At 38.4% G+C, this 11,274-nt stretch overlaps 1 pseudogene; it reads left to right on the top strand.

Moving 5' to 3' along the window:
- Positions 1 to 5,762: 5,762 nt before the first annotated feature.
- Positions 5,763 to 7,274, top strand: LOC101576189 (annotated as a pseudogene).
- Positions 7,275 to 11,274: the final 4,000 nt, after the last annotated feature.

The following is an 11,274-nucleotide window of genomic DNA, read 5'->3' on the forward strand; positions in this document are numbered from 1 at the left end:
ACTACTGGAAATGCCAGGGTGCTGGCCAGTTCAGGGCACATTTTGCTGTTCCTGGCTCCCTGGTGGTGACAGTCACTATTGTCTATCAATATTCTCACTAGGCTCTTCATTGATTTATACAGATTTAAATTTTAAATAACTTTAAACATTATTTTGAAGGGAATTTTCAGTCTTTATTTTTTCAATTATTGTGTTAACAGTTTTTTTCTTTTTAAGCACTAAAACTGAATGTATTAAAAAGCTAGTATATACACGAAGTGTTATGAAGCTCATAAAATATAAAATAGATAAGTCATATGTTTTTATCCTTATTTATTTATTTATTTATTTTGAAACAGGGTCTCACTATACAGGGTGAGCTGGCTTTGTGCTCACTTTTGTAGCCCCCAGGCTGGTCTTGAACACACAGCAATCCTCCTCTCTCAACCTCCCGCGTGCTGGGATTATAGGCAGCATGGCATGTTGGGCCAGAGATAAAACTCAGGACCTTACACTTGCCAGGTAGGTGCTTATGCCTCTAGGCTATCTCCCCAGCCCCTGTTTTACATTTTTTCCAGCACTAAATTGTGAAAGTTTAGAGTTGGAAGGGTAATTAGTAACCACACATTGCTTGTTCTTGGGAAAGTAATATGAAGAAATTAAATTCCTGAAGCGTACAAGTCATCTGTGCCTCACAAAGCTTGGCTTGTGTCAGCCTGCTGAAGTAATTCTTCCTCTAGCATTGCCCAAAACCCTCCAAGCATGTAGCTTATGTCTACCCCAGTAAGTGTGGTTACTATGGGTAAAAGCCTCCTGGGACTTGGGCAGAACTTTGTCCTTGATAATGTGTCTGCTGGAATGTGTGATCTCTTTGTGTCCTGATGGCAAGTTGCATTACTGTGAGGAAGACGTCCCCAGTTTAAATTTTTATTCTTTTTTGCTAGCCCTGACTGAATGCATATTTCATATATGTCATTCTGAAATCAAGTGATAGACAATTAAGGATCAATGGAATGCTGAGAAATGCAGAATTGGGACACTTAACTAGATTTTATTTTACTATAGTTTTATTAATTTTTTATGTATTTAGTACAGAGTCTACAGGGTCTCACTACTAGAACAGACTAGTAGTGATCCTCCTGTTTCCAGCTTTCCCAGAACTGGGGCTACATGCATGCACTACCACGCCTCGTCTCTTAACTAGATTTTAGAGGCTTATTTCTGAATATTTTGCTTCAGGGAATAATATTTCAATGCAAAGGACAAACACTACCCAGGTTCTACTGCTTTCTAAGTTCTTTGAAAAATGGAAATGAATATGGGTCATTTGGAATGAAGATGGGCGTATTTGCCATATAGGTTACAAATTTCTGTACTGTCTGACAGCGTGTGACCTGAGTAGGAAGGAGGGGAAAGGAAAACTGCTTATCTATCTAGTCAAAGGCACAGGGAAGGACTAGCCTTTTATCTCTGGCAGCCCTAGGGCAAAAGAAGAGGAAAAATTAACATAGCTGCCACCCACTATGTACTCTGTAATTGTGGTTATAGACATAAGGACTTTGTGTAGCAGATCATTTCCAGAGAATACACCAGATTACTGTACTTCCTAAAATTTGCATCATTCATTCAGATCTGAAGTGTTACCTTAGTATGTGGTTTCCATACTCATAGTTGATACAGAAGTTAGAGGAAAAGGAGAGGCCCATGATGGCCAAGTAGTGAGCAGCAGAAGAAGGGCCTCTGTGAGAATCACTGTCCAGATGCTGGAATAAACAATGTGGGGAAGAGAAGAAGGAGAGAATTGGGTACCCTGCATCCAGGAAAGATCTGAGGTACAAGTTGAGTCCCACAGAGAGAGTGAAGAGAGGAACTTCAAGGAGGGAGAAGCAGGTAGCTGGTAGCACTTCTCCCTGAAATGGTACTCACTGCATGAGAGGAGTGATTCAGATTTGTGGACACACATGAATGCTGGTAACCAAAGAGGACTCCACAGAGAGATTCAGCAATAGAGGGCAGCATTGGGTGTGAAGGACTTCATTAGCTAGCAATGAATGTGGAGGGCTTAATCATCTCAAACAAGACAGTGATTGATCAGGAACCCTTTTGAGAGGGGACAGTTGAGTTCAGAACTCAGCACAAGTGGCTGTCACCCATCTTGCTCCCATCTGGACACAGGCCCACAGAAGGTATGCCAACGGTGCAGGCTAAATGAAACTGGTCTCAGCCAGAGGGTAAAGGTGTGTTAAGATTGTCCACTTCCCTGACAGAAAGCTACTTCTAGATTACTGGGGCAAATTATCATGGATTAAGGCTCTGTCTCTACACAATGTCTATCAGTGACAACAAAGACAAACTTGGAAGTGGACTTTTTTCTCTCTCTTGTTGTTGTTGCTGTGGATTTGTTTTTGTTTTTTTATTTTTTTCTCCTTCGGTGTTTGATCTTTATTTTATATGAATTTGATCATGTTTTCTTGCCTCTTGTGGTTTTCGTTCTATTCTGTGCTTCTTTTTTTATCTCTTCCTTCTCTTTTTCCCTTCAGTCCTCTGCACTCATTTACCAAAGTTAGTGTGGTCCCCCTTTATCCTCTAACCTTACTCCTAACATTTTCCTCTTTTTCTACTTCTCTATTTGCTCCCAAACCAATTTTAAATTTTAAACCATGAGGGAAAAATTCACATATTAAGACTTATATATTGCATAGAATTTTCTGGTTTGTTTTAGACTTTTTATATAACCACAAATTTAGTTCATATGGTTAAAGCTGCAAATTAACAGTTAGCTCAGTTTGTCTTTTTCTAGGCTGTGTTTGATACTACAGTGATCGGCACCATTATATCCAAAAATGACTTAACTGTTCTAAACAGTTCTTCCTTGTATGCCAAGGCTTAATTTTGACTAAGGATCACAGAAAAATATTGTGGCAAAAGGTAAAAAAAAAAAACTAGAGGCTGTGCTAAATAGGCAGCAACTTCTCATCACCAACAAACTGAAGAGGTTGGCACTTGAAATAGTCTCAAATCCCAAAAACCAGCTGTATCTGGAAGATGATGCAGAGAAATAGTCATTTGATAAGGCTTTCAAATATTAGCAATAAAGCAACACATCATAGGCAATTTACAAACATTACTCCAAGAATTGAACGAAAAAAAGAAAAGAAAATGAGAAGATTCTTAAACAAAGTGCAAACCCAGATACACAGTTCACCAAAGGCAAACCTAGGGAGCTGTGATGTAGGAATCATCCCAAAGCCACCCATGTGGTCTCTTGAAGTGGTAAGAACAAAGTTGTTTATTTGTGCTTGTAAATTGAATCAGGTTCTAGAAAAAATAAAATGAGAAATAAATTCTCAGATAACTGTACAGTTGATGTCCCTAGTGAAAATCATGCTTAGTGATGTGAGGACACATATAGATGAAAAAAGAGGAACTTAAGAAAATTATGGAAGCCATGAGTGCTCAACATAGAAAAAAATGGAATCCTAAGGCAGATTCAAGACAATATTCAGGAGAATAAAAATTCCATCAGAAGTATTTTCAGCAGATTAAGCCAATGCCAAGACAGGATTTCAGATTCTCAGATATAGAAGACAGGCTTTCAGTCAGTGATCATGAAAAGAAGGATTTCTTAAAAATAGCAAGAGGACAGTCAGGGAGATGGCTCAGTGGAATAAAAGCTTCCCTGGCAAGTGCAAGTGCCTGAGTTTAGTCCCTGGTTATGCACAAAAAAGAAAAGAAGAAAAAGAAAAAAAAAACCCCACAAGCACGAGGCCATGAGAAACCAATATAGTAGCTGCGAGATGAGGCAAAGAAGAATTACATAAGATTGATTGGAGTCAATGAAAAAGCAAGAGATAGCACAAATGATAAATTTTAAAAACTGTTCACTGATGTCATAGAAGAAAACTTCTCTGGTAGAGAAAATAATTTTACATACAGAAAAATTAGGCATATAGAACTCCAGTTACCTTTGATCAAAAAAAAATAATCTACAGCCAGACATACCATAGTCAATATTTCAGAAATTCAACACAAGAATAGAATCTTAAAAGCTGTTAGGCAAAACAAACAAATCAGACTTTATGGGAAAACCCATCAGAATCACAGGTAACTTCTCAGAACAAACCCTCAAGTTAAGGAGAGCTTGGAGTGAAGTATTTCAAGTTCTAAAGGAAAACAAGCTTCAACCAAGATTGATATACCCTTAAAAACTGTCTTTCAAAACTTACGGCAATGTAAGATATTTCCATGATAAAGAACATGTGAGGAAATTTATGACCACCAGATCAGCACTCCAAAGTACATTGAAGTGCATTTTATAAAAAGATAATAAGTACTGCAATTCCATGAGCCCCAACAGAAAGAAGTCACTAGGCATGGTGAACAAACAAAGAGAGGAAAAAAGAGGTAATACCAACAAGAGGAAAACAACTTGACAAAAGTAAGTTAATTCATATCAGTTATATATTTTTTGGTACTGGAGATGAAACTCAGGACCTTGTACTTGCCAGGCAGCACCTATGCTGCTGAGCTATATCCCCAGACCTACCTATTAGTTATAACCATCAAAGTTAATGGTATAAATTCACCAATCAAGAGACAAAACTAGAAGAATGTATTACGAAGAAAGAGCCAAAACTATGCTGCATGTAAGAATCACATTTACTTAAAAAAATTCAGGTCTGAAAGTCAAGGGATGGAAAACAATACTCATGTGACAAGAACTCAGAAAACAAGCATCAAACCACAGCAATATATGCACACTCATGTCTGCAGCAGCAGAATTCACAATAGCTAGATGTTGAAAACAATGCAAATGCCTATCAACTGAGCAATGGTTAAGAAAGATGTGGTAATTTTATGCAATGGAGTACTATTCATTCATAAAGATGAATAAAAATGTGTTTTTATAGGTAAATGGGTGCAACTTGAGACCATACTCATAAGTGAAATAAAACAGAGGTACCTGTGTTAATATCATATGGTGGCCCTAGTTTAAGAAACTGAAAGAGTAAATAAGATTAAAAGTGTACAATAGATATTGTGAATGGGAAGAAACTTCCAAAGGAGAGAGAAAATAGGCTAGAGGAATTGAGAAAAGAAGGAAAGGGGGAAAAATATATATATATAGCCATGCATACATCATTCATACATATTTTATATGTATGCATGGCAGTATATACTGCCATACATACATATTATTTATGATCGATGAAGTGCCTTTTTGGGTAAACCCAATAGAAATATGTGCATATATTCTTAAAGTGCCATGTAGTCAAATGCTTGTAACATACTATTTGTGATCACCATGAATTCTTAATTATCTCAAAAATCTGTCATCAACGCATTGGTTATGACAGATTCACATAGTGGAGTGCTGTATGCATTGCAGCCACATTGAGAAAAATGGCAATTGTACACAGAAATTATGGATGAGTGTTGCAAACATATTTTCCAGTTTATAGATCCAGACAGTAAACTCATGAGATTCTACTAACAAAAAATAAAAGCAGAGAGAGGGGAAGGAGGTCGTCGCGGGGCAGGGCGGGGACTGCCTGCCCGCCCGGTTGCGGAATTGGTAGCCGCTGACCCAGCCTGCTGCTTTCTGCCTACCACTTTGGCTTCCCAACCCTCCCCCCCACCCCCCATCCTCCCCAGGACAGAGCACAGCCCAGCTGTGGATGGTCAGATAGCTCCTATCTCCCGCCGCCGGTTCCTGACCCCAAGCAGCACAGAGCAGATGGCGGAGGCAGCGGCAGCGCCGGGTGAAGGCGAAAAAGGCGGGATGGCTGCCGGCCTGTGCGGTGGCCTGTGGAACGGGATACACAAAACTAGGATATGCTGGAAATACAGAACCACAGTTTATCATTCCTTCTTGTGTTGCGATTAAGGAGTCAGCAAAAGTAGGTGGCCAAAAAAAAAAAAAAAGAAAGAAATACGAAATTGAACAATATGAATCAATCTCTTTCTCCTCTTACACACTTGTTAATCTAATTTCTTCTTTATAGAAAAATCAGTGGAAAAGCAGAGAACTTGTGGTTTTCATGACTATAAGCTACATAATGGCAATCCAACCAACCTCCACTAAGCTTTGATTAAGTGAGCAATTATTCAAATTAAAAAGTACATGAAGAATCAAAAAAAAAAAGTAGGTGACCAAGCTCAGAGGAGGGTGATGGAAGGTGTTGATGATCTAGACTTCTTCATTGGTGATGAAGCAATAGAAAAACCTACATATGCAACAAAGTGGCCAATTCGCCATGGTATAGTTGAAGATTGGGATTTAGTGGAAAGGTTTATGGAGCAAGTGATCTTTAAATATGTAAGAGCAGAACCTGAAGACCATTATTTCCTTTTGACTGAACCTCGACTGAATACTCCAGAAAACAGGGAATATACTACTGAAATAATGTTTGAGTCCTTCAGTGTTCAGGCTTGTACATTGCTGTGCAGGCTGCTTTTGCCTTAGCTGCATCCTGGACTTCAAGACAAGTAGGAGAACGGACATTAACTGGTGTGGTAATACACAACGGAGATGGTGTTACTCGTGTTATTCCTGTGGCTGAAGGGTATGTGACTGGAAGCTGTATTTAGCAAATTCCAATTGTGGGACGAGATATAACATATTTTATTCAGCAGCTGTTGAGAGACCAAGAAGTAGGAATCCCTCCAGAACAATCTCTGGAAACTGCTAAGGAAGTAAAGGAGCACTATAGTTACGTATGTCCAGATTTAGTAAAAGAGTTTAACAAGTATGACACAGATGGATCAAAGTGTATTTAACAGTATACTGGAATCAATGCCATCTCAAAGAAAGAATTTTCCATTGATGTTGATTATGAGAGATTCTTGGGACCTGAAATTTTTTTTTCATCCAGAGTTCGCTAATCCAGACTTTATACAACCTGTTTCAGAAGTTGTAGATGAAGTAATTCAGAATTGTCCTATTGATGTCAGACGTCCTCTCTACAAGAATATTGTCCTCTCTGGAGGTTCAACCATGTTCAGGGACTTTGGATGCTGCTTGCAAAGAGATCTGAAAAGAAGTGTAGATGCCAGGCTGAAATTAAGGAAGAAATTGAGTGGCGCTAGACTGAAGCCAAAACCAGTTGAGGTACAAGTTATCACACACCATATGCAGCAATATGCAGTTTGATTTGGGGGGTCAATGCTGGCTCCCATGCCTGAGTTCTGCCAAGTATGCCACACCAAAAAGGACTGTGAAGAAACTGGACCTAACATTTGTCGTCACAATCCAGTGTTTGGAGTCATGTCGTAAAATCAGGCTGTTGGGGTTAGGGAGGTAGAGAAAAGATACTCTTTTTGATATCCTGTTTTGTGTGGATGGGTGGCCTTTTGAGGTTTTAAACCTGACATGAAATAGTAAGAGCAGACATGATCATATAGGAGTATTTTAATAAGCGTATCAAGATGGAGATGTAAAAGAGAGCCAAAATGATCTTTTTTTGGATTGAATATTTGAATCTTATGTGTTACAAAAAGAAGTGTGTTTTAGTACTTTCTGTGCCCTGATATGTTGTATATTATTGAATTATCCAAGGCATCATAGGATATATCAGTCTGTAGATAGCTCTATAATGCTTGAATTGTACACTTCTAAGTGTGCAGTGCAAGAGTTTGTTTATATTTCATACTTTTTATACTTTGAGGATAAAAGGTCAAGAAAAGTATTTGATGAAACAAAAGTGACCAAGTAAAGGACAAATTTAAACAACAGCCTCGTGAGACCTGGCGTCCACACTTACAGGATTCCAGTTATTGTGGTCTGAATCACTTCCATTTCCGTCTCCTCCTTATCCCCACCACTGGCTTTCTTTGCAAGTGCTTTTGGAACTAAGAAGCTAGCGTCTTGGATCAAGTGATGACTGCTAGTGCTCACTTATGTTTCTTGCTTTAAATGGAAAGCAAAGACAAGACTGTTGGACCAGTATTGCAGTTGTGTAGTATCATTTCTTATTATAAAAAAAAAAGATTTGATTATCAAAATTGGTATGTAAAGCCTAATACCATTCTAATAAAGGCACAAATTTCTTTTAAAAAAAAATAAAAGCAAACAATACTAAATTCTAAAAGAATTCTAGGTGCTGGACAGATGACTCGTAGAGTAAGTGTTTGCCCAGCAAGCACAAGGGCCTGAGTTAAATCCCCAGTTTTGAAAAAAAAAAAAAAAGAATTCTAGTAAACTCTGGGGCACAGAGTTTGATTGAAAAGGACCATGAAAGGATTCTGGATTACTGGTGTGTTTGAGCTGGGAGCTAGGTCAGTTTGTAAAAATTTACTGAATTTGAAATATGTGTGCTTTTTGTACGTATGTGATTTTTTTTTTTTTTTTTTTTTTTTTTTTTTTTTTTGAATCGGGGATTGAACTCAGGCCCTTGTGCTTGCCAGGGAAGCACTTATTCCACTGACCCATCTCCCCGGCCCTGTATGTATGTGATATTCAATTAAAAAACCTTTGAAGAATAATGAGTAATCGTGCTCTGAAGAAGAGAAGGACAGAATGTGTAGACTGGGGAAGAGAGTTTGTTCTTCATGCAATATGGACGTAGAGGAGACTGAGGACAAGTGGTAGACAAGAACAGATGGGGAGGATGAAATTCAGGGCAGTGCTGTATATCAAAGATACTTAACTAGGATGTCACTCTGGGTGGACTTGGATTTGCATGAGTTATTCTAAAATCTCCGAAAGGCAAACATTAAGATAGTGTTATCTACACAAGAATTATGTTAAAATAAAATGTGCAGGATAGAATATAGGGAGGGGGGGGGTCTGAGCATCATACAAGCTGCAGATCTGGCTTCCCTTAAGGAAGAGTAAAGCACAGAAGCATCCTGCTCAGTGCAGTTCAAGGGCGAGCTCAGCGTGGGGGATTGTACATCCCAAAGCCGCTTGTAGGGGAAGCGTATATGTCCCAGGTGAACAGCAGCTTAAGCTTCCTGCCATTCTAGTTTGCCAGCTAGGAGCACTGCTCAGGATGCTTGGACTTGAGACAAAAGCACTGATGGATATCACAACATAACATATGGGGCTGTCAGTCATTTATGCTTCTCAAACTTGATCAAGATGTACCTTTCCATACGTACCACCTTGGGGAAACAAAGTTGTGATGGTGGACTGCTGGTAAGAAGCTCTGTTGGCTGATAGAATTTTCAGTTTCTAAGATTCAAATGCTTTCACCATGCTCTTTTTCAAGTATCAATGGTTTTACAACTGTTGGTAAAATTTCTGCTATCTGCTAACCTGCTCTCATAAGCCAGGATTGGCTGGATGAGTCAGTGTATTCACTGTACAAAAGCAACATCATAGGAGACAAAAGAGAAAAGATAAGAAAAAAGGTAAGGGAAAAGCACATATATATATATGCAGGATGACTGAGGTGATTGCACTGAAAATCTCCATCAGTCTTCTGAAAATAACAGTTAATGTGTAAAATTTTCACCTAACTGTATGCTCATAGCTGCAATATAAGCAACTGCACCAAGGACAGTGATGTGTAATACAAAACCAGGCTTGAATACCTGACATCTTGGTTTCTTAAATGTGTACTGTTTCTAATGTCATATCAATTATTACTATACTCTCTTTAAAACAAACTTTTAAAAAGATAAAAAAGTGACAAGATCAAAAAATTAAGGTTTCTTGAAAGCAAGTGGTAATATCCAACCATATGTCCACTCTTACATAATGATATCCTCTAAACTGAGCAACAGATGTGACAATAAAACACATAATATATCAACCGCTGTTCTTGGTTTGAAACTATTCTTGGTTTGAAAATCTGTAACACATATACTGTTGTATGTTATCCTCTTTCTTTCTTTCTTTCTTTCTTTCTTTCTTTCTTTCTTTCTTCTTTCTTTCTTTCTTTCTTTCTTTCTTTCTTTCTTTCTTTCTTTGTGATTTTAGTTCTTGCTTTGTTTTTAATTTTCAAAATAAAATTAAATTAAAAAATTAGAAAAGAAAAACAATAAAGAAACAAAAGCAACTTCATGCAGTGCTGGCTCTGTCCTTGGGCATTCTGAGACTGCAAATGAGACTGGGAATGGTGGCGTGCACCTATAATCCCAGCGCTTGGGAGGCTGAAGACAGGAGGATCTGTGCAGTGAGACCCTGTAGACCCTGTACTAGATACACAAAAAAGATCTCTTTTAAAATGCAATAAACAAATAAATTTCATAAGAGCAAGAGCTTTAAATAATTTCCAAAGCAGAAAGTATTGCACATTCTCATGTTTTCAAAAAGAAAGAAAGAAAGAAAGAAAGAAAGAAAGAAAGCAAAGAAAAGAAAAGAAAAGAAAAGAAAAGAAAAGAAAAGAAAAAGAAGATAATTGGCTGTCTGAGAGCTACCAAAGAGGGGCTGTTCCTCTGATGGAGTGGCAGAATTAATAGGAAGGACAATCATTCTTTGTGAATTTTCTGAGACGTTGTGCTCCCCGTGGCGTTCACTTGAGATGCAGGTCTCTGTAGAGTTGCATCACCACAGTCCTCTAGTGACTGCCCTGTTTCCTCATGATAAGTTCTTAAAACACTGCCAACAAAGATCCATGGCCTCCCCAGGCATATGTGACGTACATATTTTTTCTAATTATAAATTGTCTTGGTTCATCAAAACAATAGCTCATTTATTATGAGCTTCAATTTTATTTTTTAGTTCAGAGCTATCTTACAGAAGAACACAAAAGATGGCATGGAGTATTCCTCTCCATGTCTCACTCCGCTTCCTCTGATGGTAACATCTTCTGTACCGTGCCCCATTGATCAGAACTGAGAAATTACCATTGGTACTATGAACCAAACCACAGTCCTTTTCTCCACTTTGGCCCCTTTTCTTTCTAGGGTCCAATCCAGGACACCATATTTCATTAAATTGGCATGACTCTGCTGGCTCCCTCAGTTTCTGTCTATCATGTTATGAGCTAGCCATGTTTGGTGAACATTGCTGGTGGGGGGATAACTTGGACTCAGCCAGAGAAAATAAAAGGGTGAATAATCACCTTAGAAAACTGTGGCAATATGTACTTGAAGTTGGAGATGGGCACATCTTGTGCCAGCATTGTGGCTTCTAAGTATCCACCTAGAGAAATTCTCAGCTAAGTACACAGGAAGTCCCTTGGAATGATGGTCCTGAAGCTCTACTGATAAGAGCAGAGATGTAAAAACAATGATTGTCTCTCAGGAGTCCAACCAATGACTAATGCAATGATACTTGTAATGGGTTAACTGAATTCTGTGCTATAACTGTGGGAAATTACTAGGAGAAACCTTGTGCTTCCTGTT

This window comes from Octodon degus, unplaced genomic scaffold, assembly GCF_000260255.1.
Source record: "Octodon degus isolate 3935 unplaced genomic scaffold, OctDeg1.0 scaffold00028, whole genome shotgun sequence".
NCBI lineage: Eukaryota > Metazoa > Chordata > Mammalia > Rodentia > Octodontidae > Octodon > Octodon degus.